The sequence below is a fragment of the Anas platyrhynchos genome, chromosome 9 (assembly GCF_047663525.1).
Source record: "Anas platyrhynchos isolate ZD024472 breed Pekin duck chromosome 9, IASCAAS_PekinDuck_T2T, whole genome shotgun sequence".
NCBI lineage: Eukaryota > Metazoa > Chordata > Aves > Anseriformes > Anatidae > Anas > Anas platyrhynchos.
The window spans coordinates 6,911,440-6,938,532 of NC_092595.1; the positions used below are offsets into that span (position 1 = coordinate 6,911,440).

General features: G+C 40.0%; 1 protein-coding gene across 5 annotated transcripts in view; it reads right to left on the bottom strand.

Moving 5' to 3' along the window:
- Positions 1-27,093, bottom strand: part of TBL1XR1 (TBL1X/Y related 1) — a 109,230-nt gene that overhangs the window by 25,687 nt on the left and 56,450 nt on the right. For 3 of the 5 annotated variants that reach the window (XM_027464782.3, XM_072042763.1, XM_072042762.1), the window contains exon 3: positions 11,735-11,802. The exons of the other annotated variants lie outside the window; for them this stretch is intronic. The gene's annotated coding sequence lies outside the window, so the exon portion shown is untranslated. The remainder of the gene's footprint in view (positions 1-11,734; positions 11,803-27,093) is intronic. 5 annotated transcript variants of the gene reach the window in all.

A 27,093-nucleotide genomic window follows, 5' to 3' on the forward strand; every position in this document is an offset into this window, starting at 1 on the left:
TTTCTTTTTTTTTTTTTTCCTTTAACCATAATAGTCCAAAAATAAATAAATTCTATCAACTGATCTGGACACGTATAGTCTTTTAATTGCTCCCAACAACCTGAAGGTGCATACAAGTCCTTTGGATAGTTTTATTACAATTCTGCTTTACCCTAGCTGAACCTGACAGCTACGCGTGCTGTCCCAGTGGTTCAGAGGACAGGTAACAGCACAGGCACAGCACAGATGCACTGACCTCTCTACCTCTTGTCCAACTGCATCCCTCCATCCAGGTTGATTAAGAAAACACGGCACCAATACCAGACGTGATGAAGAAAACAAAAAGGGCAAAGCCCTGGATTTGTGGTGTTTCAGCAGGACATCACTCAGACACAAAGCGCACAATGAGCAGGCTGCAGAGCTGAAGTTTTAGCATGAGGTCCACAGAGCAGTGTTCCCGCTGGCTGCTCTCCTGCTCACAGCGTTCTCCCAGGGCTCTTCCTCAGGGCATGGCGGTTCCACACCAAACTGTCTCCAAACTTATCAAGAAGTGTTTCAGAGAGGTTTTCATCTGTAACCGCTTCAAAACAGTATAATGGAAAACTTCTATAAACAAACTGGAGAACCCCATATTTGAAACGGATGTTGGATGTCCTGCATATATTATTAGACATTAATTTCAATCAGAATGAACATTTCCTCATCCTTTACATGTTTTTTTTCTTCTTTTAATTGTATTGACTAATTGCTCTAAACATCCCCATTTGCTCTTTCACATCTTCATTTGAGAGACAGCACACAATAAGAATGAGCCCTTATTAGGATTCTCTAACTGCCTGATAAATCTGTGATTAGGAATTGTTTCCAATCTTTTGAATTTAAAGGAAATTTTTTTAAAAATTACATGTGTAAGCTCATTTGTAATACATTTTAACATTATCTCATTGCATGCATTTTTACTTTATCGCTAAATTGCTATTTTTAAATACCCTCTCCTTTTTTTTTCTCAATAATCTATGTCAAATGTCAACCTGCATAAAAAAACAAATAAATCTGTAATTCTACCTAATTAACCTTCTTCGTGATTTATCGTATGGTCAACCTTTGGTAGTTTTCCTTAAAAGCAATTTGAAGCAAGAGAGCAAGAGATGCTTCTTACATGTTCATCTTTTAACTCTAGTGCTTTGTTTTTGCTTTTAATCTCAAGAACACAGCTTCATTTCCAAATACAAAAATAAATAAATAAATTTTCCTTTCCTCATCTGAATTGTTTTCCTTAGCTCAGGCAATAAATATTTGTATTCTGTACTTCAGCTTTAGTGACCTAATTTATGGCAACAGTCTCTGTCTTTCCGTGCCAATTTGAGAGTATGAAGCATACGAGATGACAAAGCCAGTTTCCAATTTTCTGAAGAAAAAGAATTACAACCCTGAAAGGGGAAAAAAAAATCACCACCCAAACCCTCAGCTAAAAATAACAGTTACTGTCTACTTATCTGAGTACTCAATCCCCAGAAACACCAAGCACAGTTCTGAGTACTATTGCAAAATAAGCTGCAGATGAAGCCTATTTGTTGGTTTTGCCTAGAGCAAAGTAGTATTTAATTACTGAACTATGAATCTCCTCCCCAAAGTCATATGCTGTGTGACCCAGGAGACTGGGATTCCGGCTGTTCCAGCAGAGACCAGTGACAGTATGTTCAATATCACACTTCCCATGCAATGGCTAAAATCTGCAACTTCCGTGCTTTCTGGAGTTAAAGACACAGCTTCCTGGACATCTGATGGTGATTCTTGGCAGTCATTTTTTTGTAAATCCCTACAATGACTGGAGATATTTCAGCTACTGCTACTCAGCACTGTTTAGATTCTTAAATTTTTTTCCTGTTACAGTGCACCACAAGAAGTAATGTTGAGAGGCAGGCGGGAGATTTTTCTCCTGATTTCCTATGTCAGAATAGCAACGAGAAATCACGTACCAGTAATTTAAAAACCTTTCAACAGTTTTGGGGACAAATAAAATAGGCATTTTTTCCAAAATAACTTCACTGCATGATAATTGCATAGTTGTTGAAATGGAAGTAGTTTCAATACATCGTTCTTCAGGACCAAATGCTATTCCTTCAAAATTTAGAAGTCAAATCCTGCTTAGAACATACATCCATATGCCAGCAAAGTAACCAGAAAGAAAGTTTTGTCCCAATTTTGAATACTTTATGAAAGCAATCCCTCCTTGACTCCCCACAAGATCCCAAAACCAAACATGCCGTCTCACTCCAGTGAAGACAGACAAAGAGGGGGCTTTTAAGAACAGAGCTCAAATCCACTGACGCAGGAAAACTAGGATTAAATTAAAACTGTCCAGAAGTACTAGTTAGAAAGTCACAACCCTCTTTCAATACTTAAACCATTTTTCAGAGGACATGAGGGAAGACAACCAAACATGAAAATATAGATGGACCATCTAATCCAGACCAAAGCAACTGTTCAGATAGAAGAACCAGCAGCTCTATGGGAAGGATCTTCATGGTTAGAGTGTCCTGTACACAAGCTAGCCAAACGCTCCTGGCAGCAAAACAAGCAATGTGGCATTTCTAAAACTGATTAGAAACAGTTAGCTTCTGACTGATTACCAGAATTAGCACATTTACCTGAGGAAACAGTAGTATAGCTTTGGTCAGTATGGATTACTTCAAAACATGACCAGCAAAATCCACCTTCTAGGTTCTGTGTAGTAACTAACCTGTATGTATTCTGTACAGGAGAAGGAAGCACCCGATAAATGCTTGGCATTACTTGAGAAACACACATTTGCCCCCAGAATGGAAAATTTCTTACTGGGGGGCCATCACACAAACAGTGGTATCAAGCAAGTTGCAGAGATTCCATTCTTAGGCCATGTCCCTTTAGACCAAGTTACAAATCCTCAGGAATACCTAATTTAAACAAATTAAGACTTTTGCAATCAACTATATAGACCCTGCCTCAAGAAAGCTTTGTCAAATTGCTAAACAGCTTCACTGAATAAGTGCTGAAATAGCAACCTGCTGATATTCTCTGGATCTAGACATATAAAAGCAATAGATTTATCAAATGAAAGAAAAAATAAAATTGGAATAAGTGTTACCTGCTACGTTGCATAAAATCCAATGCAATACACCTCTTAAACATCCACCCAGTTTTAAGCATGCAAATATAGGACTGCTAATGTTCTGTGCTGCATAAAGCTCTAGTGAAAAATTAATTATGGATGAATGTGGGAGCACACCCCTTAATCCTCACTTGGATCAAGCTGTGTAAGAATTTCAGAGAAAATAAGTGAATGAGAAGAGCACTTGAATCAGTCAAAATAAGCCTTATCAAGAGCTTCTGCTGAGACTAAGGGAGGGGAGGGGCATCATCCAAAAATGTCTTCTATTTGTGACTACACATCATCAAAAAATGAGCACAAGTGCTATGGTTTAAACTTCTTGATCAAGAATGGGCAGAAATTAAACTACTGAAGCTAAAAATGGAGTTAATGATCTCTGTACCGTGCTAAGTTTGTGCTTTCAGCTGATTTATTCTCATTTTCACTGCTGGAAAACCCACTGAATCCCATGGCCTGTAAGCCTGATCAAGAACATTCCATTTTTTTTCCAGTATGTTGTTCCTGGTGTTCCCACAATAGATCATTCAGAGCTCTAAGGGACTGTGTCAACTGAATTGAATAATATGGTCGCCTGCTGGTACATAAATGCAAAGGCAAAGCTGAGGGGGTTTATTTTCAAAACAGGAGACATTGATCCTGTGACAATGTTCCATTACCCTGACTTCACTTCTATTAGAGACAGTGATTACATCTACATCAATCGCTTCAGCTGATGGATATTGGTGCACTAACAGTGACACAGTTTTTCACTATGCTGCTGCTGCTGACCTGCATACTGATGGGTTACAAAGAAGATTCATTCTGATCCTGAACTAATGCTGCTTACCTGTCAATGCAAACTACTGAAGTTTTAGCATGCTTTTGTAATAAATTGATTTTCAACTTTGTTGTTTTGAGGAATGGTGTTCAGTGACCATGCAGCCTGGCACCAATTCTGTTTGTTATGACCGATATATTTATATCGCTACCTGAAGGTAACAGAACAGCACCTGCAGTTCTCACAGCAAACTGTGGAAAGGTATCTCTGCATGCCTAGAAGAGCATCCCTATCTCCACCAGGGATTTTTTCACAAAAGATGTATGGATTCCTCTTGCATTTCACAGTATTGTCAACCTTTTACATCTTCTATCCATTGTATTTGCTATCTTCAAGCTGGTGATCCATCTTCTGGCTTTCACCTCCTCATCTGACATGCGATCTTGAGCCTGTGGTCACGCATTTGCCCTGTTTTTCACCTCCCCACCACATGTTGCCCACACTAACTCTGTTCTCCTGCATTCATCTCTCAGAACACTTGCAAGAGCACTGAATTTATCTGTACATCCTTCAGTAATTTCTCACTCTGTTCTTCCTTCCCTGCTTTTCTGTTACATGAGATGGGTTGCTAACAATTTGCACAATAAAATCTAGTATTTGAATAAGATTCAACTAATCTTTAACACTAATTATTTTTATTCCACCTAAACTCTCTTCATTTTATTTGTCCTTGTTTGTTTAGACTTGCACCCTAAGCCATATCCCAAAGCACCTGCAGGACACCAGGCCTCTGCCTGACTCACTTCAGTGTTATTTACCACAGAGGGCTTCTCATTAGGCAGTTTTATTTTTTTGAATGCCGCCCATAATAACAGTGAAAGGAGTGATTCAAAGGCATGCCTGCCCAGAACAACAGAGCCCAGCAGAGATACAAGCCAGCAGCACAAGCATGGGTGCAGGAATGGGGCAGGCAGAGCGGCACGCAGGCCCGGGGCACCATGGCGCCCACCGGAGCAGGCCTGGGCCTCCCCACAGAGCTGGACTCTGCAGCCCGTGGCTGGGCACTCCGCTCAACTCCACAGCACCAAAAGACAAATTAAAACCAACCACTCTTACACTGGCCTAGACGTAGCTACACAACCAGGACCTTGTCCAACAGAGGACCGACCCCCTTGCATGTCCTGCCCTCAGTGTATAAGCCTGAGCACTCATCTCAGCTTTCTAGCAAGAGCTAGCATCAAGTACAGGCTTTATGTTTGACATGTAAGTTAAGAGTAGTACACTAATACTAACCACATGCATGGAGCAAGAAAAGTGTCTCCTGTAGCACGTGGCAGAGAGAAGAGCTGTCCCATGAACCTGTCTGGAGTAAAGGATTCACAAGACTGGACGAGTGCCTTTCCTGGCTGCTACACAACTTCAGAAAAGCTTTTGGGCTATCAGTCATAGCACGTAACTTCTGCAGTGGGGATACAAACATAAAATTTGATCATGGAGAAGAAAAAAAAAAAGATTTAACTAGGTGTTCCGCTCACAGAGCAGGTGAAGAGGTGTTGACCTATTCTAAATGTAAATTAAACTGACTTGTTTCCCCATTATTAGGCCTAGGCTTATATACCTTTCCCATGACAAAAGAAGTTTTGGAATTATGTACTCTGGCAACATCTAGTTTGGGGATAACAAATAATTTATTGAGATTCCCTTGTGAGTGCATGAAAGCTGCCAATTTTTTCCTGAGGCAGATGTTTTGTGACTACTAACAGCTCTGAGCCCACTGCTTCTGAAAAACAGAGGGTGAAATGGAAAACCGCTATGAGAAAACAGAATAATGGAGTATGGAAAATAAAAAGAAAAAAATCTAGCAACTTCACAGGACACAGAGAAGATCTTTCTGTTACAACTTATTACAATTTCAAGTCAGGAAAATATAAACCACAAACATGAAAGGTATCACCCCAGCTCTACTGATTGTTCATTAAGAGCAACTACATCAGAGCCTGCTACTTACTGGAGAGGAAGCCTGATTTATTTCTCTCTCTTTTTTTCTTTCTTTTTTTTTTTTTTTTCCTAACTGCGCTGAACAAAAAGCCAACTGTGCCCTTCAGATAGGGAAAACAATGAATTAATGGTATTAGGATTACAGTACGTTTTTATAATGCATCCTGACTACTTGGGACAAGGCCAATATTACTTATGAGTCATGGACAGGTAGATTGGTACTTATGAATGTCAATAGCAGAAATACACTGCTTTAGACATGTTATTCTACATTAACCCAGATATTAAACATGTTGAGAATGTCACTGCAGCTGAACGGTGGAATTTGGTATTGAAAATATGCGCCAACGTTGATCATATTTAGTGTTAAAAGTTCTCTACAGCCATGAAACACATCCTAAAAGCCTGGAATAAATTAAACGTAAGCTGACAAGTTTTTTCTAGCCCCAAGATGTTCACCAAAAACATTTAAGGACATGTAACCCATGATTGATTGTAGCATTATGCATGAATGAGGAAGGCTTAAGACAGTTTACTCTCAGATTAAAAACTCAACTCTATTTCCTTTACCCAAGTATTTTCACATCTACCTGGGTTACTAAAGTAGCTTTAAATGAACCAATGGGAATACACGGGTAAATAACCATTATGAGCTAAGAACCTAAGAAAAAAGGAAAAAAAAAAAAACTTCTGCAAAACCAGAAGTAACATATATGTGCAACTGGCCTTATGAACATTTAAAAAAAAAAAACAAACTTGTAAATCTACATTTGATGTGTTTGTCCCCACATCGCTACAACTATCCCTGCATTATTAGATCGCTGATCTGCATAGCAAAACGTACTTTCCTCACAACCACTCCACCTACAACACTTTCTTTTCATTCCCAAATAAAAGTCTAATGAAACTGAACACAACAACAGTATTAAAAAAGGAGCAAACTGCTGCTCGGGGTCTTTAAAAGCTGTCTTACAGCTAGCATGCACTTGTATAAGAACAATCAGATTGCAGTATCTGAGCTTAAATAACAAATCGGTTACCAATGCAAACAAAACCATGTATACCAGGAGAGTATGAAACCATATTCAAGCTTTTTTTTTTTTTTTTTTTTAAGACTAATAAGTAAGAAGAAATAACTGTATCAGGACACTCCTCAGAAAAGGGAGGTGAAAGAATTAAAATGAATTAACCACTTAAAGACTTACTTAAGAAAAATGAGTGTTAAAGGGGATCATAAACCTAATGTATTTACCTTAGCACCTCAAGATTTAACTTCTGATGGATTTTGAAATTAGGCAGCTAAATTTTCCAGAAACACTTATATACTTAGAAGCCTTATTAAAATTTACATCCTGTTCTTCATTAGAAGTCAGGTACTTGTCTTCCTCGGGTACTTTCTAAGACCAAGTTCACATCTCTCTCAAAAAACATGAAATAAATAAATAATAAACACTATCTGACAGACATTACATTGTGGTGTTCAAATATTCAAAGAACTTCTCATTTGTTAAATTTAAATCAATTATTTTGATAGGAGTTTAATACCCATGATCTTAACCCTCCTGATGAGGCTGGGTATGGTAACACACGAAGCATCAGCCACAGGCACGGTTACCGCACGCAATGACTTGTCTGTGCTGTGGCACACAGTACGATCAATGCAGTTGTCTTGTTTTATATTTACAACCTAAAAATAAAAAATGAGACTGAAGTAGCATTTTCATTTCTGCTTTCACTGCCCTGTATGCTATTCTGCAATACTGGTGCAATCTATTACAGAAGAAATAGAGAAATAAAGCCAAAGCCAAGCAACCTCTCAGAACCACTGCACAGCCAAGGCAGTAGGGCAAGCACGAGTGTGCTGAGATGGGTCTGGAAACATCTGTCCAGAGGCAAACGGAGGTCTGGTGGTATGGGTCGTGGGACAGAGAACTGCTTTTGGAGGTGATGGATCCAAGGCAGCAGTGTTTGAGCAGGTGGAGTTAAGGATTGCTCAGCAGCTTTGTAACTGCTCAGATGGAGCACGGCAGAACTAAAACCCTTGCGACAGCACAAGCAACATATGGTAAAAGACTGACATGAAAGATTGGGCATTCCTGGGCTACCGTTCTCTTATCATCTCTTTCCTGCAGCTGTCGTCTCCACCACACACGCTCTAGAATGAGTCAAGGAAATGACTTGCAGAGCAGATGGCCCGGCTTCCACTGCGGGACATGCCACTGCACCCCACAAGGTGAGCTGCACACACGGGGCCCTTGCCAGGACACAGGTAGCTATGATAGAAACACCTCGCCCCAGTACCTGTGCAACAAGGGTCAGAATGTTTCTTAAGCCTGCAAGTGTCCCTCCAGAATTTACGTAATTTTCCGGTTCCTTGCACATGATCATGCATACACACATTCAGTCTCAGCATCTCCACATCCCACTACTCTGTACCGTATCTCAATGCTTTGCTGTTCCAGTTGTCGTGAGCAAAAAACCACTACCTAGGTCTTACTACTGTGTGTTTTGGCAGAGAATATCTCAATCTATGTTAGCTGTACCTCTATTTCCGTATGAAATAGCACTGATTTTTCCATTTAAGTATATACATTTAACAAAAAACTTGCTTATGCTTCCAGAGGTCATCTAGCCATTGATTCAATCCCCCTTCCTACCTTCAGCATCTGCTTGTTTTTGTTCCCCCCTCTCCTCTAAATTAAGCTGTATCAAGGGCCTTTGGCCAAAATATTAGGAATAGCGTATATACTGAGGTGATGTGCCTATAAAACACAGAAAATACATACAGTACAGTCATCATCCTTGACAAGATCTTCCATACCCTGCAATATATCCTTTCTTTACTGGGAGCTGTTCCAGTATCTCAATCATCAAGAGCAGTCTTTTCTTTTACTAAACACTCTGAAAAATAAAAACAAGCTTCCTTCCTTGTTCTCTGAAAATGAAATATTTTACCTAACAAATTATCCTAGACTATGGGCAATGCTGAATGTGTGCCAAGATCTGATTCTTCATTGGTTATGTCTAGAGATATATTTACAGTATGGGAAAGGAAACATTCCCAGAGATGCTATGAATATGCCTGCCCAGATGAACAGCCCCAGATGGCTCCTACACAGTGTAAAGTCACCTGTATCTATAGAAGCAAATCGCACAGGTTTTCTCTGAAGATTAAAGAGATGAACAAAATGTCCTTCTTGCTCAGTTGGCACTGCACAGAGGGTCTTTGACTGACTAATAAAAATAATCTGAACACACCTGTAGAGGGATACAAAATGTATTTCAATAAAATATTAAAAGATGTGTTAAGAGAACGCTATTTACACTATTCCATATAGCATATAGTGTGTGTATATATATATATATATATAAACCTGTACCAAAGCAGCCTGTTGTATATAATGTTTTTTTGTTTGTTTGTTTTTGTGAGGGAAGCACCCTTCAAAGCTGTATACAAATGCTTACATGAATGCCTATACACATACACCAAAAAAATTTAAAAAAGTAAACTGGTTGTTTTGTACAGTAGATGCAGGAGATGCTCAAAACCAGGACATTTCTTTCTGACTGCCTTGGCCAACATCAAACATCTGTACTCACAAATTTTTAAATTAATCCCCCTTGAAACAAACTGTTCAAAACCTGAAGATACATCATCTACATGATAAGGCCTCCCCCCTCCTTTAAAAGGCAGTATTTTGAATTAAGCAGTATCCTCTGCTAGTACAATTAGAAACATGATCATGGTTTCATCTTTTGTGTAGAGACAACAGTTTCGCCCAGAAAAGTTAAACATCAGCAGAGATGGAAATGTATCATGGCTTATAACTGGAGGCTACTATTACATAAGCAGCTGCAGTCAAATTGTCTTCAAATTGTCCCATAAATGACCTCTATGCTATCTTTTGCAGAATTAAGCTACCACATTAACTACTGCTAGTTCAGATTTAAAGGAAGTTGGTAGGACAGTTTTTGAAAGAAAGAAACCCTCCATGCTAAATTACCTTTATGTCACCTCCAGCACAAGAATCACAGGTTCCACACGTGAAAAATTCTGTTCACCCATTTCCAGTAATAGGAGTGTTATTTGAAAATCAAGAGATGATAGAGGTGAAGAAGTCCATGACTTTGTCAGATTACATTATACTTTAATAAGGACTGCACAAATTGCTCGCAACGTTTTGAAAAATTCTCTGTATTTTTCAGACTCCAAAGAGCTCCCATCATCTTTCTTTTCTTACAATATTTATAAAGCTGAGATGTTTTTACTTTACAGAATTGCCTTTTAATATTGAGTAACGCTACTCAAAACTTCATGATGCCATTTCCCTAGAATAAATCTGAAAGCCTATTTTTCTTCCACTCCAAGATTTAGAAACAAATGCAAGCCTACATGTGTTATTTGGGCATGCTCAAGGTATTATCTATCTATAAGGCTGGAAAAAATCACACTGTGAATACTACCTTATTTTAGCTATACCACTCTAATGCAGTGACAACTGGAAAAATAATTTCAGTCTTTACACCCGTTCACTTGCATCTTCTAATGGCAACCAACACAGCTGGACCTACTACTAGTTCCTTAGGTTGACTAGGGAATCCCTTTAGGAAATTTGTGTGTACCCCATCTGGTTTTTAGAAGATGTAAAGGAACCTTGGAAAGTGCAAGGAGCTATGGATTAATCCAGAAGAGTATTTCAAACTTGTTACAGTCCCGTTGACTTCAATTGCTTAAGTGATTTGTTGGAGCACAGCCAATACAACAGTACCTTGCAAGAGCAAGGCCATAAAGAACAGTCAGCAATTTCATTTTCTAGGCTGTGGGGGCCTACTTGCAAGATAAGGCTTTTTAAAACCAACTCCCTCTGTCTTTGAGTGCCCTCTATAGACCTAAGATAGTACACAATCAGGGCTTGCTTAAATCACTATCCCTGAAAGTTTTTTTTTAAGAAAAAAAGAAAGAAAAGACATCTGCTACACCCACAAGCCATTTGTTAAATTACAGCATATATTAACAATTCTACAGATACAAACCCAGTATCAGTTAGCTGCTGCTGAAAGAACAAACACTCGATTGTGCTCTTGCACAATACGTAAGCACTGCTGCTGCTAGACGGGTTCAGAATGAATTTTCCCTTTAGTAGAAGAAGTAAGGTAATCTCGTCTGCCTTGCAACCCTAGCCATGGAGGAGAGAGGAGACTGAAGATAAGAAAGTATGTTTCAGAGAAGTATGCAAAGTCTAGAGGAGTGATAGAGGGATTACAGTTGCATACATTTTAAGCAAACAATTGCAAAATCATTACTGTACATTAAACTTAAAAAGAGACTGATAACAGCACACGGTCTGGATATTTGCCCTCTGAACTACATACTCATATTTTCCTTTAGGAAGCCAGGACATTAGTACTTGGAAAAAGAAAAAATAAAACACACCACCAGACCCATACGATAACGAAACCCCAGTAACTTTTCTTTTGCCCTTTTTTTTTTGTTGTTGTTGATACACGCTAAGGATCCACGTATCACGTAGACAATATACCTTTTACAAGATGTTTTGTCAAAAGGTCTATTTATTAATATTTCCATGCTGTGAATTGATGTGTTATATTGTAACAACTCTCAATAAAATGAATATGGATTTACACATTAGACAATAACAGCTCCAAGAGGAGCTGTTAAAATACTGTTGAGTAAAAGAAGGCTTAATGGAGAGATTCAGTGGACTGCAAAAACCGACACCTAACATATACTGTAAATGCATGTAACTGTAATTACTAATACTAAATTGTACCAAATTATCAGTCCACTTTTATGACAAATAAATAGATAAATCATTGAGTGTCCTTACCAGAACTACTCTCTGAAACCCCACAATATTGTGATGTGGCAGCAGTACAGCCCTTGGTATTACACCACCTGTAACACAAACCATATTATGATAGTTTCTATCAATATTTATTTTAACGGATGAAAAAAGGATAAAAGCTATTTTTCTACCAGTCTTTCTACTGAAAGCATTAAAACAACATTCAGTTTCCTATGGGTTACAACATACGTTTACATAACAAAATAAATGAACAAAAATTAAAGACCATCTTTAAATTACTTACATGGAATACGTTAAAAAAAATTGTAGGCACAGTTTCAACTCTATTCTCTTCTCACCCTTAGTTGAAAACAAAACCCTAGCACAGAACAGAGCATTAGCTGTAATGGAATTTCTGTTCTTTTTGGCTGCTCATATTGACAAATGGGAGCTTTATGAGAGTACAGATTAAAGTTTACAAACTGCTAAGTACTGATGTGGTAGCTTTTCCAGTGCTAGCTGATGTATACAACTAAAATGTTTCAACAGCAAGATAAAAAACAGGAATCACAAGGCCACGATCAAACCATCCAGTGTTTTTCAGAATTGACTACCCTGGATCTGAGTTTAAAATCAACACATTAAGAAGAGCATGCTATATGAGAGAATCCTTAAAATACCCTCTTGGAATTAATTTCCACAAGTGACTTCAAAGCTTAAACGCTCCCTAGGAGTTAGGTACCTCATACACCTGTGATCAGAACAATTACTGATCCTGCATTCACGTAACACAGTGATTGGTACCATGGATATTCATTGCTCTCTAATGATTTCATCCGTAATCTCACAGAAACTACAGGATTTAGAGAAAGTAAAAAAAAAAAGAAAAAAAAAGGCTTGAAGGTAAAAAAAAAAAAAAAAAAAAAAAAAAAGTGCAGTAATGCTGTCTGGGCACAGCAGCAGCCACGTATCCAAAACCTGCTGTTTGAACCAGCTCATTCTTAGCAAAACAGAAAATCTTGCCCCAAGATGGAAGAAGATCGGGAAAACAGCAAACTATTTTTTAAGTACTAAACTCTATCTACAAAGGCCCACAAAATGTATCACAGATAACATCAAAACTTCCCAAAGTTAAAACATGTCTCCTTTAAACATTAAAACAAGGACTAAAACCAAGAAAGGCAACTCATGCCTTAAACAGCACGTAGCATTAAAGCTTTACATCACTTTCAAAACAATCACTAAGAAACCCTCCATTATTTAGTCTGTTACCAAGTTTAATAACATTGGAATATTTTTTTTTTTTTTGCTTGTTTTGACCAAGGAACTGCAGAATATGCTAATGTTCCTTTTTCCTATTTAAATTCCCCAGAGGTTCAAGTAATCCAGGATCTGCTCTTCCCTCTGCACCCCCCCCAGCTGGTGGGACAGCCTTGGAAGTAACAAGAGCTGCAGACGTGAGAAGGGGAACGTCACCGCTCCTCAAGGTACACAGACTTCAGCATTTGTTTTCACACGTTAATGGTTCTCCTTTTCAGACTGGGAAACAAATGCTAGGACCTAGACGGATGAGAAGTAAATGCAGACTAAGATCACCAGCTTCCAAATAAGAAAAGTCAGTTTATACATTACTGGCCCTGCCGTTGCTTACAAAAACACCCCAAATCCACCAGCCTGGGCTTGAAAAGCGTCCTGGTGCCTCTGGGTAGCAACACTTACAGACACAGCCCAGGAGAAGCGAAAGGGTCCCGACCTATATTAATACAGGTTTAATTCTCTGCTAGGCTATTACACACTGCTTTGATCACGTTCTGCAAATTTAATTATATATATCAACTCTACTGCTAAAATTGAATTTAAAAATAAAAAATCAGAAGCAAAAGTTTAAAACAGTTATAAAATTTTAACTCCAAGATGAACAATAGTGCAGAAGATCATCAAAAGGGGATGCCGGTTCCACAAACGGGAGGCAGCACTGAGTCTCAGTATTTACACGCTTTGAACTTTCTGCATCTGGCATTTGCATTAAGCATGTATCACTCATTCATAGTAAATACTGTTTCAAGTAACTAATTAATATTACCCCCCAAATGATGCCAAGTAGGAGAGAGAAAGGCCCTGAAGGGAAGCAGCGTGACCCCACCGCACAGAAGCCGGTTTAAGAGGAATTCCCTTCCCCTCGACAATTCCCCGCAGAGCGTACATAAAAACAACGCAAACAGCACCACAAACTCACTGCTCTATTAGCCTCCCCTCCAACAGCAACAGGAAATCTGTTTACAGTTAACTAATTTGCCATGGGATGGAGAGGGCTGAGAGGGCGCACAGCACGACTTCGAGGCAGGGTCCAACCGAGCAGGGCTCTGAGCATCACTGAGCAGCGCCAGCAGCCCTCAGACAGACCCCAGCAGCTGCCCACCTCGGCATCACACAGCTCCAGAGAACCCCCCAAACTGTACTCACCCTGGGAACAACTTTAGCAGGTTTCAAATTAATAAATACAGTAAAAATTATTACGTTTCCTACAAAGCCTTACACATTACAGAGAAAGAACAGGGTTGCTACCCTTTCTGCTTTTAATTTTTAATATCAAGTTAGTGACGTGCACAGAATTTGTAGCATGTAGGATAAAAACTTCACCTTTCATTGTATTGCTACCAAGTGATGTGGTGAAATGAAGCACACCACAGGGTGGAATTTCCCTTACTATATTTAGTCTTCAAATGTTCATTCCACAGTAATGCTGTGGATTGGTTTGCAGTTGCATGAGTTGTCTTTTATTTCTCTTTCCTACAAGATGCTTTGCTAGAAATATTTCAGGGAACCTGGAGGGGGAAAAAAAAAAAGAAGCAAAACCAACCAAATAAAAACCCTGCAAACCCAACAGCTGGGGAAGAATTGAGCAGCTAAAAACGTGCCCAAAAACAAACAAACAAAAAAGAACAACAGCCTGAGGGAGAGGACAAGAACAGGAACCAATTCAAAAACATGGATGATTTTGAGAACCAACATTTTACGTGAGGGTAAACGTCAACCTTAATGATGGTATCTGTTATGAAAATGCTCACAGGGTAAAAATTCATGATCATGATCTTTCTCACCACAGCTTAAAATATCTGTACATTTAAAAACTATACAAAAAGTAGATAGGTATTACTTCCACATTTCAAAATTAATTACAGAGCAGGTATTTTATCAGACTACTACTAACAAACATGACGATGCATAATGTAAATACACCGTGTTTGTTTTGGCAGAGGTCAGCAACAGATGTGGTAAATTAAAAATAAACAAATAAACAAAAACCTGTTAAAAATCCACTCTTTTAGTTGAATTAGCATCCAGCAAGCTGCATGACCGTGTATCACAACACCAGGCTGGGTCAGCCTGCCACTAGGGCGTGCTCCTGGCTCAGCCTGGAGCCACGCACCCATGCTCCAGAAGCACCTCCTTGCTTTCAGGAACTGGCACACAGTTACCCATATCATCCTGCCTTGTTTTGTTTTTTATTTCCCCCACCACCTTTTTAGTTTTGCCAACTGAAACAAATATAGGGAAAAAAGTCCGTCTTGCATTTCTCTAAATTAAAAGAACACAGCTACCCAAACTAGACCACGTTTCTCTCTTAAAATGCTGTTTGTTTGCAACCCTCCCAAGCTTTTGGGTAGCAATTTTGGTTACAGATTCTCCTCTTCCTTGAATTACAACTGAAATCCTTACTGCTATTAGATTTGGACTTCTTTAGTCAATGTAATTTTTCTTTTAATAACAAACAAATTTCATTTTTTATTAAAAATCCATTAAAACAAGCAAACAACTACCTGTGTGTTTTACTTGTTTTGATCATGCACGCTTAGGAAAAAAAGAAAAAAAGGTAAATGATGTGCTCATAAAAAGTATTGATGCACATTTTATAAATTGAATGTGTCCCATCAGGGAGAGAGAAATTATCCACTTTTAAGTAGTATTGTTTACTGCTTTCTTCCCCACTGGAGTGCCTGCTAATAGTATTTGACGTTGTTTTCTTTCTGTATGATAAGCACGGCTGTAACAAAGAATGCAATGAAAAGCTTGTGTACAGAAAATCTGTATCGTATAAGTTGACACTGAATAAAAACCTGAATCTTGAACTTAGAGCAATGCACGCATTTTGGATTTTCAGAGAGCTCAATGCATGAATGAGGCCTTATTTTTAGTTTGTCCTATGAGCACAGCATAACTCCTGGTCTGATTTTCCCTCCATCTGCACAAAAACAAAATGTCATCACCGAGACATTCGATCTGCTCACTACCACTTATTCCCTCTAATCCCTCTATTTCAAAGACCATCCAACCAACAAATGTCACCAGCAGAGAAACTGAAATTCAAGTAATGCATTCACTAAACAAGGGCTGGTTTGTCTATAAGGACGCGACTCGTTCCTGCATTTTGTCCCTGCAAACAGCACTACAGATTCCTTTTTGCCATACCTGGGGAGGGGGAAAGAGGAGAAAAAATCATAATAGGAGAGGCGGCTTTGAGAAAACCAAACTCTTGGGTTGAAAAATTCATGTCAGCATCTTAGAATTGCTCCACAAAACATAAGCAAATCTGTTCAATTTTTTAGTATGATTGCACTCACTGCTAAATATTAAATATTTTGCTGTAATTCCCCAGCTTCCAAACAGCACAATCAAAGTATCAGAAGTTAAACTGACAATACATCATTTATAGCAGAAGCTTAAGATCACAAGTTACTGAATAGCATTTTTAATCACAAAGCAAGCGTGATAAAAATGACATTTTCTTGACAACAGCAGACTTAGCAATTTCAGGAGAAAGAAGGAACACCCATCACAGTGAGCAAGACTCCAAAGCCATTAACAGCCCTAAGGCTGCCGAGCGGTAAAAGCGTGCCGATGTGGGGCTTGGTGAGCCTTCAGTGACCATGGGGAATTGCTTCAAATGTTATCCGAGTTGAAATAAAGAACCACAGAAAAGGTTTTAACACGGGCTAGGTCAACACATGATCCACCCAACCCCTTGCACGTGTGTTGCAGTACAGGGGACGGAGCAGACGGGGCCGGCAGCAGCAGTGGGATGTGCTGGGGAGCCACGGCACGAGCCGTGCCCCCTGCCCATCTCTCCCAGTCACGGAGATTACAGCCCCACCAGCATGGACTGCCTCCACGGCTAACAAAGCTTACAGCATGGTATGCTAGGTCCAACCACACCTGCGCCCAGTGAGGCCCCGCTGCAAGAACCCTCTGGTGTGTACACACCAAATTTCCTTAACTCACCCATTTGAGAAGCCATTTATTACATTGTACATGATATTTTCAAAGACCACTGAATGTACTCCAGGAGTCTTACGTTCCAGTAGCTACTGAAGGTACACCAAGGAAGCGGTACGCACATCTGTGTGCTTTGATGGGTGCATACATTCAGCAGACAGGTTTTTGAGCTGTATCATGCCATGCAACCTTCATATGAGACATGTCTTTCAAACATAATTAAAAGCAACCCAAGAAATAAAGAACTTAGAGTGGCTTTCATTTCCTCCTGCCCAGTACTCTCTACGCATGGAAGACAGGCTCTCTTCCTCCCCCTTTTTTCCCCCTTTTTTTCTTTTCCTTTGGTATTCTGCAGCACGCTCCCAAGGAACTGATGTGTATTGCTTATAGCTTTCATGGGATTGCGTATAGTTACTTGGTCTGGCTATTTTGGAAACAAGATGTTGAAGTTCTCATTCTTTCTTTTTAAGTTATTCCAATTCTTTGGCCTGGTCATAATTCAAACTATTTGGGTTAAAGCCATCAAGTTTTATATGTACATTCTTAGTGAAAAATCAAACACGGGGATTTTTTTTTTTCCTTTTTAACTAAACTGGGCAAAAGGTCAAAAGTATTTAATTATTTATTTTTAAAGGTTGCTTCCACTTGCATTGTTTTACGGATGGTACTGCAAATGCTACTGGAGCTGCTTCACATACTCATTAAAAATGATCACATGAGCTTACATCTCTTTTTACTGAAAACGCAGCCTTCAAAAAAAAATTTTTTTTCTTGCCATTTTGCACAATCTCTAGCAACTTAGCTTAAGGCAGCAACCTGCATCGCTATCACCATTCCCAAAGCAAAAAAGCCACCAAATACTTTGTGCCTGCTTCTGAAATCATGAGGTTCACCCACACCACAAATAAAGATAAGAACTAAGAATATTAAAAAAAAAAAAAAAAAGCTGAAAAATAGCACCTTTCATCTTTCCAATCACCCCTTTTAACTAAGTGCCACCACATTCTCCCTGGAGAAAAGTGCAAGCACCACCTGTGACAGCAGACAAGGACACGTGTAAATGAGATCTGCCTTTAACGCTCTTGGACTGTGAGGTTAGAGCCAAACTGCTGAGCAGCTACCATGTCTTGGAAGAGCCTTGCTTCCTTCCAAAAAGGAAAAGCCAATGCCAGAAATTTTCCTTCCTTTTGTAGGAACCATGGGGAATATATTCATACTCAGGCTATACATTACGCCAGCAGTCCATCAAGTGTGGAAGGGAATAAAGTGGCACTTCAGGGATGGAGCACAGACCTCAAACTGAGGTTTAATTTGCTTTTACGCGTATAAAAATAGTGTGACTTAGTTCTAAATTGGGCTGAAAGCGAGTTATCTAATTAATATCCATATCACCAAAAATAGCGACTTGCTAAGGCAGACAGATACAAACGTCATTTGCCAGCCACAGGGGTTTTCAAACCTGCAACTGGAACATAGCTCAGGATATGGAAGCACAATAAAGCTACAGATTGAAGAGTAGTTTTTCTAGAACTTTTGCAGATTTTGCATTATCTTACAGCATTCCAGTAACACTTTACTGGAGGGAAAGCAACTCTTGGATTTCAGAGTTGCAATTCAATAGTCATATAGATTTACAACATAGTTGTTCCACTGTCTCAGGAGACACAAATTAAGTTCTTGGCTCAGGTCTGTGGTGAAAATGAACAGGCAACATCAATCTAATCACCGTTTATTCATAAATTACATGGAAAAAAGAGAAAACCTTGGTTTACTAAATGCCAAGCCCAAAGATTATGTTTGTCAAAAGTAACAGAATACTTATTGAGAGAAGGTGCCAAAGTTTTAGAAGTAGCTCTTTATGATATTCAGGTCATCTGCTTACTGAGCCAAAGTTGTCCTGGGACAGACTGGTTCACAAAATAACCCAACAATTCAAAACAGGCTTACGCACACTCATGGCCCCGCTTTATGGAAAAGATTTTGACATGGAAATATAGTTTATTTTTCTCCAATTTTGGAAACACTGCAGTTGCATATTGCTTAACAAGTTAGTTTATTAAAGGCAACAACTGTCAAAATCTATACAAACTAATTTGTCACACAGCTATTTTACATTATTAGAATCTTGTTATAATCTGACTAATACACGCTATCACTTTTTAACCATGCCTGTAATTGGTTTCTTGGCTGTAAAGGCCTAAAGACAGTATTTCAAAACATCTTCCAATTACACGGAAAAATACTTATGTTTGTGGAAAGCCCTATTACTTCATTTTCACACTCAAAGGGCCTTCAGTAATTTGAGATGAAAAAAAATGTTGGCAAACAGACACCAATCTTTGGTACTACTCAAAAAGTTAAATGTTTCTCCAGGAAAATACCATACTGAGACCTGTAGAAGCTGAAGACACATGTACTGAAGTACTTATGGAACACAAGAAATTAAAAAAAAAAAATCGAGGGAACAGGTAAAAAATTCATTCACATGGAAGAACATATTTCAATACATACATGCAAAACAAACCAGAAAATCCGAACATTAAAAAGTCTCCTACCTCAACACTTACTTGTAACAGTTACTCAAGAACTTACTTCCAAGAAATCAGGCTATTCAATGTCTTCGCAATCTTTCACAGGCTATGCGAAGATCTTAGACATTGCTGCTGCCACTAGTTCAGTGGCACTTCAAAGCAAGAGAACTTTGTACAGAAATTATTGATCGATATTCCTAGAGCATGGTATGCTTTCATTTCATTACCAGCACTGGCATACAGATAATTTTCAAGATCCTTCAAGTGTTGTGGCCTGCTATATTAGTACTTTGATAAATATGCTTTACTATTTTTGATAGAAGAGATTAGCAAGCAAACACTACAAGGACAAGCAGAGTTTCCCAGACTCAGATATGCTTCTTAGCAGACTGGAAAATATTTAAGTCATCACTTGAAACACGAGAAATTTTGTGAATTTTTCATGTGTTAGATTAAAAACTTATTACAGAATCTCGATCTGCCAAGATTTATAGGCGGATTTTAAGTGTGTACCTCATGACTGTCTGCTACACTGAAATTAACAGGACTACGCTAATCACAGGACATGCAGTAAGTATGCAGTAAGCAGATACATCAATACAGGATTCCTTCAATCACATGGAACTGAGAATAAAAGTACTGTAATACAGGAGTCACAAAAACATACAGCGTCAAAAAAATGCAAAATAAATCCCTGACCAGTCTCCTGCAGCATTTAAATTTGTGCCTCGTTATCTGCCTTTACACACAGCTCCTGTCACCAGTGCCACGAGGGCCTCGGCGGTGCCAGTCCCTCCTCAGAAGACCACTGTGAATCGGACAAGCACCAACAACATTTTGCACGTGGAGAATAACTGAACCTTCAGCATTTCTCGAAGCAGTGGGACCCGAAAGCAGCGCTTCGGACACTTTTTCTCCCTGCTTTGTGCCCCACATCAGTGACGTCACCAAGCTGCTTCTGCTTGGGTCCCTGCCCAGAGCTGTGTCACACACGGCGTTAGAGCCAGAAAAAAACAATTGATGTTTTTGGATATCTGGAAGAAAATGCAAGTAAGAAGCATACTATTGAGAGTCCTAGCTAGCGGCATAATTCTGTCCCCGGTTGTTTCTTTCACAACCAGACACCACGAGCTGCAGTGCAGCATGTGTAGGGGCAGGCCTGAGGGACAGAGCAGGCCATAGGGGACGGGGCAGGCCTGGCCATGGGGGACGGGGCAGGCTGCTCACCTCCTGCCAAAAGGTGCTGGCAGTGGCCAGGAGGGCTGTGGAAACTCCACGTCCCACACCACTGCTACCTTCAAGCATGCCCTGCAGCAAAGGAGCAGCTGCAGCACGCTACCCTCAAGTGTATCAAAAAGGCAGAAAAGTACATCTACTTATTACAAGTTCGGCACTAATGATAGGTTTATCCCCATACTTGCAACAAATGCTGAGGAAACCTTAACACAGAAGATGTAGTGTGCTGTCAGAGGCCCCTCTGATGCTTTCTCTAACACGTGAGTTTCACAGATAGCAGCCAGCAAGGTTTTAATCCAGCAATAGCAAATGCTTTCTAGGACACAGCTTAAATCTCCTAGGACAGCTAGCAAAATGAATAATGTGAACTCCATAGATAGTGGGAAAGCAACTTTTGTTCCTTGCGAGTTACTCATTTGAGTGCTGACAGCAGTTACTAGCAAGAGGGACGAGATACAAACACAACACAAGCTCCACTGCCAGCAGGCAGAGCCCAGCAACTGCTCCACCACATTTAGAGGAACGCGTTTAGAACTGTTTGGGTACGTGACAGAACAGATTTGAGAATATCAGGCACATGCAAAGTACAATGCACCTCTCACATAATCTTTCCACCCTACCACAAATGAAGATTTCAGTAAAAGGCAAGAACCACGCTGGTGCTCATTAATTTGCAGCCCAGTGTAGCTGGGCCAGAGGCAGCAGGAGGCCAGGGGAGCAGGCAGGAGAGGCGCAGACCGGCCACGTTCACCTACCTGAGCCAACGTTGCTGCTCTCAGCCAAGCTTCTTGTGAGCTGCCCCTCTCTTTTCACTCCTCTTCAGTTTGTGTACGAGCTATCTGCTTTCGACAGAGGCCTAAGAATTTCCCTGCATTTTACTTTATACTCAGGAAAACAGACGGTACCGATGCTGATTTGGTAATCACAATTTGAGGTGATACAAGGCAGGCAAACACATTGTTGGCCTTCCTCTCAGGCCTTGGTTCAAGAGGAAGGCTTTTCTTAAGGAAACATTTTTAAGTGCCATTCTCATACTTCCAAATCATCCTCCTCTGAAAGTGGTTTTGCGATCTGTGACCGACTTGCCTTTGCATTCCAGCTTTTGTTTGCAAAAGCACACAGGCTCGAACGTTACTGAAGCAAAAATTTCAGAATAAAACATGTATATGCAAAGAAGGATACACAGCACATGAATAATATATGCCTATAAATAAGCAGAAAAATAGACTTAAAATATCCGCATAACTATTAATTAGTTATTAATATTAGATCTCTGGTCTATTTCCCTTCAAATTAGCAATTAGCCACCCACTAGCAAAATGTCAATTGCAAAACAAGAGGCTATATTTATAGTACAACCTACTTTGAGTTTGAGAGACATGTCAACCACTGCTAAATCACAATACTCCTATTGTGCACTTTCCCAAATTAAACCCTTACACCTAACTCTCATTATAGGCAACTATACGTACAGAAGTCATACTGTATTTTTACAGTCTTTATTACATCACATGAGCTGGTGCAGACGTTTTTCCTTACAGAAGTCTATTCAGAGAGGGGGAAGAAAAGGTATCATGAAGTAATTCATCTGCATGAAGCTAGGTTGGACGCTGACTGGGCTGTCTTAAAGTTCCTGTGCAGCATGTAGGAGGGAAGAATGACTGTCCAGGTGACACTAGTAAGAAATCCCTGATCTCAGTTTATTTCCCATCCAGAGACTAGCTTTGACTGCTAGTACTGCAAGCAATGTGCTATGAAATGTAAGACTGCAACATACTATTAGATCTAAAGTTACCACCAGAAGAGCAACAACTCTAACAATACTTGTTATTAATCAGTAACAGAAAGATGTAGGCACCTGCTTAAGATATCCTGCACAAAACCACCCTTGTTCACGTCAAATCAGCTGGTGACTGCCAGCTACCCAAGCTGGAGGAGTGCTTTACATATGGCCATATCCTGATGCCTCTCTCTGGCCTCTCCAGTTCTCTTCTAGCATGGAAAAGAGCAGTTGAGTCCAGCCAGCAGGGAACTCTGCCACTTTTGTAAAATCAGGTAATTCAGGACTTCTCCGGCAAAACTGGATTATGTTGAGTTTTTCAGACGAGGCCAAAAGTCACTGTGGTCAGTCACATTTTTGAGAATATGGCCTATTCCACTGAGTTTTCTTCTGGTTTGTGTTTTGTGACATGCCTTGAAAACAGTCCTCCTCCCCTTCTCTCTCCAGATACCTGACACTATCCACAGAAAAAGTGGGGAAAAAAAGAGAGCGTGCTGGAGAGGCTCACTGTAGATGGAGAGCTGGCAAGAGAAATCCTGGCAATACACTCTGGATTGCCTCGAGTCTTCTGCTGAAAGAGAAGCGGGACTCATTGTTTTGGATATATCTGGGCATAGAGAAGAAACAGAAATAGAGAAAGAATTACATAGAAACCGTTCCCTAAATAAACTTCAGACTCTCTCTTCAACAAGAGATAATCTGAGCTCCCATTTTGGTGGATACTAGTACATTTTACAGTTTTATAGCAGATTAATTTGGAATAGTAAGAAATCTCTGAAAGACAGACTTGAAATGAAACAGTAATCACTGCTGCTTGTCTTTCCTCTTGGTATAAAATCACATCACCTTTTATCAGCTTGCAGGAGCACAGGCTTCTTAATAATACCTCTTACAGAACATCCTTCTACAGCTCCTTCTTTTACCGTGTCTTATAAAAAAAGAAGAAAAAAATCCTCCTCTTAGCCTTAAGATTCACCCAAAACCAGGGGCCCTGTGCCACCTGCTTAATTTCTTATGTATTTATCCATGCCAAACTACTGGTACAAAGAAATCAACTGTAGCTGCAAATAACTTTGCACGTGGCTGGTTCACCTTTAAATCCATGGGGAGCGATGAGAATCCTGGATTATTAAAATCATCATTTGCTATCTGGGCAACGGGACTATGTTTTTCATTTCCTAGGTTTCCCTTTTATCTTAAAAAAAATCACTCCAAGACTACAACTATTAAAATCCAGAGGAGCCAAAAATGAGAAAAGAAAACCAGCTGCAAGAAGAAACAGAACACAAAACCAGCTGGGATCCAAAGCCACTTTCATCACATGGGATATTTTTATACCCATTGTACACTCACTTTTTTTTCCTAATAACTGTCACACATGTAAGCAGGAAAGCTGCAGGGTACTTCTGAAGGAGATAAGTAAGGAAGGATGAACGTGGTCCCATCTATACCTTGCTGGGCTTTTCCTTTTTTGTATGCTGAAAAATACTTAAACCCTAAGCAGATCATTCAGAACATTTCAGGATTAGGATGGGCTCAACCAGCTAAGTGAAATTTTCCATTATCAGTGAATTTCATTCAAGCAATGGCTGTGGGGATCAGCGTGTCCTATAGCTATGAATAAATACCGGAGCCCAGATTTGATAAGCTAATTTCCCTCTGTGGCTGTAACACTGCAATCAACCTCACAAGGCCTGGTTGATAACAAACTGGCACCAAATCAAGGCCCAGTTTCTATCGTTTTAGTTTCTCCTGTTCCGAATCAGTTTGGAACTGCAGCAGCTCATCTTCAAACATGCAAACACTATCGGCAGAAGGAGAAGATTATTTTCATTTAAAGTTATTTTTTAGTTACACTTCTCCTCGGTGAAAAAAAAATGACATTACGAAGTGAAAGGCACTTGACAGGGTTTCTGCATAAAATTAACAGAAATAGGGACAGAATTTATAGTTTTGGGTATGCTATGAAAATGCAGACAAGTGGTTTTCTGGGAGGTGCTGGTTCATACACACCACACAGAAAACCCACAACAAAAACTTCTTCAAAACACAGCTGAAATAGCAGAAGAACAAGCCAAGAACGGGCACTTAGCCCCTGCTGCTGGTAGGCGAGCATCCATTTTGGAGCATGATGGCTTTGGATGCTTCTTCCAGACCCCACAGGTTCCTTGGAGCTGCTGAGACAAACCACAGACCCGGGCGTTCGAGCCAGCTGCACCTCCTGATAGGAGCATCCCCCTCAAGGATGCCTGTGAAGCTGCCTTTCCACGGATTTTAACTAAATTCATTCAGTTAATACACTAAGTGAATTATTATAACCGAATTATTACATTATGTAATCACAGAAATGATGAATCCTTTGCCATCATATCCTTCCCATGAACTGCAATTAAGAAGAGAGAAATCTGATGACCCCATGCAGTACAGAAGGAAAAGCACTTGTGTTACTTACGTACACCACCTCTCTGTGGACAGAGAGCAAAAAGTGTTATTCAGACTACGTAAGGCAGTCAGAAGAATAGGATAGCTCTGTCAAGTGATCATGGGGTTTAACTCTGGCTCCTAAATCTGCTAAGCTTTCTAAAATGTTATTCAAACATAGATCCAAAATGTTATTTTCTACCTCAGGTGAAGCAAATTTGTCTGCTTATTCAGAATAGCAACATTCAGGTGAGAAGGGGCAGCCTGCAAGCATGCCACAGCAGGTGTTATTGAAAATACAGCTCATTATGTCAACAAGAAAACTGAGAGCACTTGCAGGCAGGAAAAAGTTTGTAGGACTTTCTAGACCTATTGCAAATTATATTTATATATATACACACATACACTGTATTTTGAAGTGCTGGAATGAGACAACAGCAGATCCATTTTTGTTCCTGTTTACATTGCGAAGCAAACTATTTAAGTCTGAACTACCCCCAGCAATGTAATTAAAAAACGACCCAATTTTAGACCCAAATTAACTGTGTTTACATGGCAGCGTTTCTCACAGCACAGCACTGTGTTACCAAGTCCACCCCTATTTACTTTGTCCCTCAAATCATTTTGTAACATGGGAATCTGAACCAAACCAGGGCTCCTGGAAGTCACCTGGAGGAAGGTGACCGTGTGGGTGTGCTGGGGAGTAAGTGGCAACCCGTGTGGGTGTGCAGGGCAGGAAAAGCCAAAGCAGCCCACATGCAGGCTCCACAAGGCTGAGCTGCATGGCAAAACAACAGACAGCAAGTGCACTACGAGGCTGGAAGGCCAGGGTTATACAAAACCTCAAAAAAAAACCTGTGAGTCATCATCTCTTCTACCAGAGTACAACTCGGTATGCATTGATACAAAGGCTTACAAGAACTGCGACGTGGTTATGTGCACTTGGATAAAATGGAGGTATGCAAAAGGTCTACCAAAACCCATGGACGATTAAAAAGCAACACATGCAACACATCATGGGATTTTACTCATTTCACTAACATTTTTCTATTTCACGCAGCTCTCTCGTTGCTCAAGGAACCTTCCCAACAATTAAAACCAGACATTATGAACATCACTACCACTATTTATTTGAACAACGGCAGCATCCCAAAGACCCCTTTTCAAGATCGGGGCCCCATTGTGCTAACATTGCATAAACATATAAGGCTTAGTTCCTGTGCTGAAGAGATTGTAATCTATCCAGACAAGGTTGATAAACAACATAAAAGCAAAATGTCAACAACAAAAAAAACCTCCTGCGCGGGACTTTTGTTGTTTTGTTTTAATATATTTTCCTTAGACCATCTGCTCCAATCTTTCTTACTGATCAAGGTCCTCCAAATAGCCTGCATCTCTGCTGCTGCTGATTATGTCCTCCTGGCACATCCAATTAGGAAAAAGTGTTTTAACAAACATGCAAAAAGCATCCAACACTCTTCAAAGATAAAAGTGCTGAGATGTAACACAGCTTTCCTCATCACTCCTAAAGCGCTCGTTGTTTCTGAGTCAGGATAAATATATTGTTGAATATTGCCATCTTTATCTGAATTCAGTAATATCTTCTCTGTGCCATGAAATGAAATATTCTCGTACTGAAACAGGGCTAAGCGCTAACCCTTGGGTTATGTGCAGCAGAGCTAGATAAGGAGCTATGTAACAAATCCATCCTGGGTTTGGAAAAAAACGACCTGTACACAACTAACAGTGACAGTGCATATTGCTGTTATTTTAGCAGCCACGTAACAGCCCTCTACAGACGGGTCCTTCCCCTCGTCCCCACGCTCACGGCAGAAACGTGAGCACTGAGCTAGACTCAGCGGGCAGGGAAGTGCTTGGAAGGAACAGGCGGCATGAGGAGGGGAAAAGGCATCACAGGAACAGCCATCGTGTCTGCTCTGGGCCTCTGGGCTGAGCTAGGGGATGCCTTATTACACAGCTCAAGCTCTAGAAAGGGATAGCGAGGCAAAATGTTATACATGCTCCTGTCTTATCTAGAGTTCTTTCTTCATTTGGCAAATATCAAAATATTGATATTTTAATATAAACGATTTCCTAGGTGTGACCAAACCCCCCAGACTGCCTGGATCTGGTTACAGGTGATGAACAAGATGCCTTTC